This window comes from Miscanthus floridulus, chromosome 6 (assembly GCF_019320115.1).
Source record: "Miscanthus floridulus cultivar M001 chromosome 6, ASM1932011v1, whole genome shotgun sequence".
Classification (NCBI taxonomy): domain Eukaryota; kingdom Viridiplantae; phylum Streptophyta; class Magnoliopsida; order Poales; family Poaceae; genus Miscanthus; species Miscanthus floridulus.
In genome coordinates, this window is record NC_089585.1 from 63,346,382 (window position 1) to 63,353,035 (window position 6,654).

Here is a 6,654-nt window from a genome sequence, read left to right on the forward strand (position 1 = left end):
GGTGATGGCACATTATATTGACTAGAAAAAATACTAGTGCGTTGCGACAGGAACAAAATATTATCATAGTAATTTAAGTTTGCTATTTAAAAAAATGATATTTTTGAGTGTGATTTTTACGTCGATACAGTCTTATAGCCCTGTCTCATTTACTAACTTCAAGATATGACATATAGGTAATATATATTCGTCTGTTAAGAAAATAGTTATAGCCTAATGAATATTACAAAAAACTGTACTGTCTTTTAGAGAATTCAGTCTGTTCGCTGGTTGGTTTTAGCCAGAGCTTATTAGTCATGGTATGGTGTTTTTCTCTCATAACAAACTAGCACCAGCCGGACTTATTAGCCCAGAAACCAATCAGCGAACAGGCTAAATATAGGTCATGGAAACGTATCCAAAGCATTTTCTTTTCATGCTCAAACCGTGAGACCGGAAAAAAAAACTCTAACTATGCATGTGTGCATATATCTACCTATCTTGTCCGTGACTATATATCCTTTTGCATTCTCCACACGCTGCAATCTTCGGTGGAGATGGCATTGCGCATGAGTAGATAAAATGAATAGCTTAAGTTCTTGCTTAGCGATTAGATTAGTTTGGTTATGCTAGTTACATGGCTAGCTCAAAGATAAAATAGTATGAGTTGATGAAAATTAATAATTGATAAAAACCTTGTGCTTTCGAGCCCTGACTGCCCTAGCCGCCTAGGGAAACGCCGCCTGCTCCTTGCTAGCGCCGCCGTCTACCAGTGCGTCTACCGGGGATTAGAAGGGTAGTGGATCCATCCCTTTTTCCGTAGTTTTATTTCTAGTTGTTTAAGGTTTAGTCTAAATAAATATTTCCATAAAATCAGATGATTTTTGGTCGGGGTTGTGTTTTCTGCGATAACTTTAGTGATTACCACGACGAGATCGTCGTTGCAGGCATCGATTTCATCGGCAGACGACCAAGTGGCTTTGGCTCCGACGTTCGAGAGGTGCCTTTGAAAAAGAAGAAGATTGAATAATCTAGATAGAATATTGTGTATTTTTTATTTTAGATTTTTTCGTGTGTAATTTGGGGATGTACTATACCGAGTTTTAATATAATCTCGAGACCCTTCGCAAAAAAATAGTATGAGTTGGGCAAAGTCATAAAACAATGTAGCTTGGTGGAGTTCCAAGTCTTGTATTCAAGTATTCGAATTTTTCATTTTTATTACCACAACCACGTCACATAGAGTACTTGGGAGAGAAAAAAAAACTAAACAGGAAAAATCACGCGATAATAAATCGGAAGTCCCGTGGAGTAATAAAAAGTTTGGAAAATCACGTGCGAAAATAAATCAGAAAAGCCCTATGGAGTAATAATAAAAAAAAATTTGGTTCGCTGCAAGCTTTATTGCCCACGTCGCGGACTCCTGGCAGCATGTATATGGCCTTCTCTTGTTTTTATTCGGCTACATCTGCACGAGCAAAAATACCGAATCCGATTGGACTTTAGCGTGTCGAACCCCAAAATTTCCATTTTGGTTTACAAATAGTTTATATTAAATAAAATTAATGATTTTATAGTTTTCCTGAAATTTTCAAAACTTAATTAGGCTTTTAGTAATTTAAAAAGTGTAAAATGTGAATTTTAAATAACTTTTATAATATAATTTAAAAGGGTGTTGTATTCTTGCCGGTTGCATCTAATGTTTATGAGTGCAAATGGTTTTAAAATATAATAGAGCGACATTTCTCTTTCACCGCGGATTTTTTTCCAACTTTTCTAGAATTAAATTTCTTTTTCCTTGAGCTTAATCTTTTCCCTTGATCACATTATCAATCTTTTCATGAGCTCAAACTACTTTATTTGAGCTTATTATCCTTCAATCTAGTTAGGGAGAGTTGAGCCATGCTCAGGTTCTGGAGAAATCTTCGGAAGTCGGGTATATTTTTGTATTTTACCTTTACAAAACTTATGTTTTAATATAGTTATCTTCTCTATTCACTTTTATGCCTTTCATGTGTATGGTTAGTATAGTTATCATATCTTACCATGGGATCTTCGCTCACATCGAGTGCTCTAGTTATTATATGTGTTAGAGTAGTAATTAATAGTGCATACGCGGTGTCTAGACTATGAGTTATCTAAGATTGCACACAACCCCGCGGATAGTTTTGGTAGCCCTAGGTGGTGACAGCCCTGATGTCCGATGTAGTCCACCACATTTGGGTTGGTGTTTGTAGGACCATAGTCGTTCTTTCTAGTCCCTTTCTCATCCCTTTCTGTGGCTAGTGTTCCGATATCCTAAAGTGCTATTATGTGTGATCGCTATATCTACTCATGTTTTAGTTATGTGATAGAACCGTCCAATTTATACAAGATCAAGTACGCCTGTCCCAGCTAACACGTTGACATGCACATACTTTCACTTATATAAACCCGGTAGTCCGCCGAGTGTCACGAAGGACCTCGGTAAATCAACATCACAACCAAGATCGTATGATTAAGCAAATACACATCACATACGTAAAGTTGCAGCGAAAATAATATTACAATTGGGTTCACAAATAATAGTACAAGTTTGGATTTCAATACCGATTAGTGAAAACAACATAGCTTCCAAATGATTACATTAATATAAGTTTTAAATACATTGCTAACATAAGTGACATCATCTGATAAAAGCATATAGATGAGAAATAAATATAGAGTCATCGAGCCCATCGGCGGTTAGCCACCATCTTCAGCAGGCCGAGAACTTCACCTACAACATAGTGGAATAAACCCTGAGTACTCAAATATATTCAGCTAGACTTACCTGTCATAAACCAGAAATAAAGTGACACCAGGAGTATGCAAGGCTTTATAGGTAGAGCTCGCTTGACAATATTCTGCATAAAAAGTGACTAATTCAGTTGTACAATTATACTTTGGCCATCAAGTTAATTATAGTTATTTATCTCTAGATTAGCAACTAACCTGTGCCAAACATGTGGTATATCATTTGATAGCATACAATAGTAACCATAGCCGATGTAGTAATTCTATGTTTATCTGAACCATCATATTCCATAATACAATTACTATAATGTTGGGACTAACCAAGTTTCTCACTGTCCGGGAAAGACGGCGATTCGAATCGATTTCAACCAGCTGGGAATTTATTCCTAACACAAACCTAGATCTACTAGCCATGGTAGCCTTAGGTCACGTTTGGTACAACTCAGGTCCGCATTTCGTGGGTTCGCCCAGCACCGCATAATCTTGGACTGACGGTAGCTAGGTCGCTCAAGCCTGCATGCCCACGGTCCTGGACCAGGTCGCTCAGGTCATGCTTGCCCACGGTATATTGATCCGCTCCTCGCGCATCCTTACTTTCTCTAGTATGCACACTTTTATAGAGCGAGGCTCGGCTTGAGTTGAGCTACTCGGCTTCGCGGTCAGAACGAGTTATCCGGCCAACTAAGTGATAGGCATGCGTTCAATCTTGTCAAAAAGGGTCAACAATGGTACGGTCCTTAATCGACACAGACAAGGATAGATCTACACCCAAGACCTCCATGTGTTGTTGCTTCTCTATCGACATCGCACCCGATCTCCATTCATTATTAACACATGGTTACTTCCACGATAGCAATATAGCTAACCGTGCTTTGGTATCCACCTATATCTCGTAGGTGACAGAAAATCACCTGACTTCTACCGGTCTAAGCATGGCTAAGCATATATTCGATCATAGACCTACACAAAGTTAAAGGTATGCTTTTGGACAAGGAAATTATATGCATCAATTGGTTCCAATCAACTCTTATAACCTTAATGCATCAAACATAAAGGAATCAAGTAGTATTTGTAAAAAACATAGGAGGCTTAGAATGCTCCGGGCCTTGTCCTGGAATCCAACATTAGGTCAGTGTTTGTTAGATGACACTTGCTAGGCGAGTATCTCCCATCTCGACACTTGTTGAGTCCTTCTATCTTCAGGGATAGGTCCACCATACACCGTCTTCGAGTTCGGCTCCAACATCACATCCTTCACATGGTTCATCTAGCGTACCTAGATAAGATGCAAGATGCAAGTGCATGAATATGAAGAATGGTAATATGAGATGCATCACATAATAGCATTTAGGTCAAACATAAGATCATGCAAGACATAGGCACCTAGAGTTATTTAACTAAACATCACACAACCTATTATAAAGGTATAGCAAGCATATAAGGCATAGAACATAAGTGAACTTAAGTTCAGATATTGCACACATGCATCGATAAAAAACTAAACAACATGTTTAGCCCAAACAAGAGTAGCTAAAGCAATCACCTAACACATGTATAGAAATCTAGACAGCAGCATAGCAGTCATTTATTTTAACCATAACTAGAGATCTAGACATCCAAAGAAGGTGATCCTAGACTTTCTGGAAAGCTAATGAAATTACCTACAACATTGTTGTTATCTCTAAAAGCTTATTTCAAAGCTAACTAGGTCAAACATGCTAATGTTTCAGATCTACACAGAACTAGGACAAAAAACTAGTTGTAATTTCAAAAATACATAACTAGAGTTACAGTCATCAAACAAGCATGAACCTTAACTTTCTAGAAATCTTATTAAATTCTCTAAAACATGTTTATTATTATCATAAGGTGATTCCACAATTAACAAGGTCAATCAATCACAATTGTGCACCTCTGTCCAGACTTGGACAGATTCTGCTATACAAATTTACAAGCTTATAACAGAAGATTTAGACTACCAAAAGGAGTGATCTTTAACAATTTGGAAAGGTCATTAAAAGAACTACACTTCTTCTATTATCTCTAGGACATGATTCAAAGCTTAGTTGGGTCAAACAACACAATCATTCTGATCTATATAGAGAGCATGCAAAACCTGACATGGAAATTATAAAATCTATAGTTCCTAAATTATTAGGCCTATGGTCATAAACATTTAACACAAGCTATATTATAAAGTTAGCTACAACTTTGGTATTCACTACAACCACAGTCAACATCATTTACATCACAAAAATAATTGCACGAGGAAAACTACACATGTAGTCCAAACAGCAGTGGTACAGAAAACTGATAGAAACTTCAGAGAAGCATAACTAGGAGTTTTAGACCTCCACCAAATATGAATCATAACTTTTTGAAAATCTTATGAAGTTACCTACAACTTTATTATTCTCCTCTTAAGATGATTCTACAGTTAACAAGGTCAATTAATCTAATAAATGCATCTTTGTCCAAAACATAGATAGAAACTGACATACCACTTTAAACGGCTATAACTAGAGTTATACATGTCCAATAAATAGTGATTCTAGACTTTTTAGAAAGCTTAGAAAATTCTAAACAACTTTGTTATAAACACTTAAAGCTAATTATGCTATTAAAAAGGCCCCATAGTACCAACAAGGCAACCCTATCTGGGTTTGGGCAGAAACAATTACAGAAATTTAAGCAACAATAACTAAAAATCTACTTAACCAAAAATTATGCTATTTATCTTTTTGAAAAGCTTAAGAAAAGTACTACAACTCATGTATTGTCATGATTTATAACTTAACTGAGCCAATTAATTCAAACATCCAGTCCTATTCAGAATAGGAGTAAAGTAACATAGGGCATTTGTTATTTTTATAGCTCTTAAACTATCAATCCTAAACTCCTCAAATCTTTAAGAGACAACAACCATCACCAGGGTAGCACTCCATAAAAATTTCACATTTATTTAAGCACCACAACTGTAGTTATGAAAAAGACAAGACATAACTAGTATTAAGAACCTAACAGCATAAATTAATTTTTACAACAAAAACTTTAAACTAAATCGGGCCATATTATAGATCTACTGCATATATAATTTCACAAGTATTCCAAAAAGTACTCATTTTCTATTTTTTTGGATTTTTCTACAATTTACTACGAATTTTCAAAGTTGATCATCCAAATCTATAAAAACCAAAGAAAAGAAATGTAGATCTTGCATCGGGGACCCTGCAGTTTCCACAAATTAAACTCAAACAAACATATCCTTTCTAGCACTATTCATCTGAGTCATGGCTTCATGCTTAGACCCTCCCACTTCTTCAAATTCTTGCTCACGGTCCTTTGCATCCTCTTCATCATGGGAGGAGAGCAGAGCTTGGCTTGGGCCGGCCGGGCTCGGCTAGCAAGAGCCGCCAGCGATGGGGAGGGGCTGGCCAGCCTTGGCCACGGTCGACTATGACTGCTGCAGCTCCTAGACGTGGTCCGACGCGGTGAGGCTTTGATGAGGCTAAGGTCCGGCTTGACTGGCGACCGGTTGAGGCGCGTTGGTGGAGCGAGGTCGACGAGAGCGGACGACCAAGGTGGTCGGGGCATCGACAAGCAGCGGTGCTTGGACTGACAGCCATGGAGAGGGAGTAGGGGAATGGGGCGTCCATGGAGCATAGCTCAGCGGCCATGGCTTCCTGTTGCCGCTGTGCCTGGCTAAAGGAGGAGAACAACAAGGGAGGAAGAGAGAATGCAGAGGAAGGGCGAGACTAGTGACAGTCCATTTCGTGTCTTCAGCACATGCGCACTGTAACACCTCGGATGTTTAAATATTAAAACATGCCATGTCATCATATGCATAGCACATCATTCATGTGTTAGTGAAAATTTTGATATGCATACACTAAAACAAGT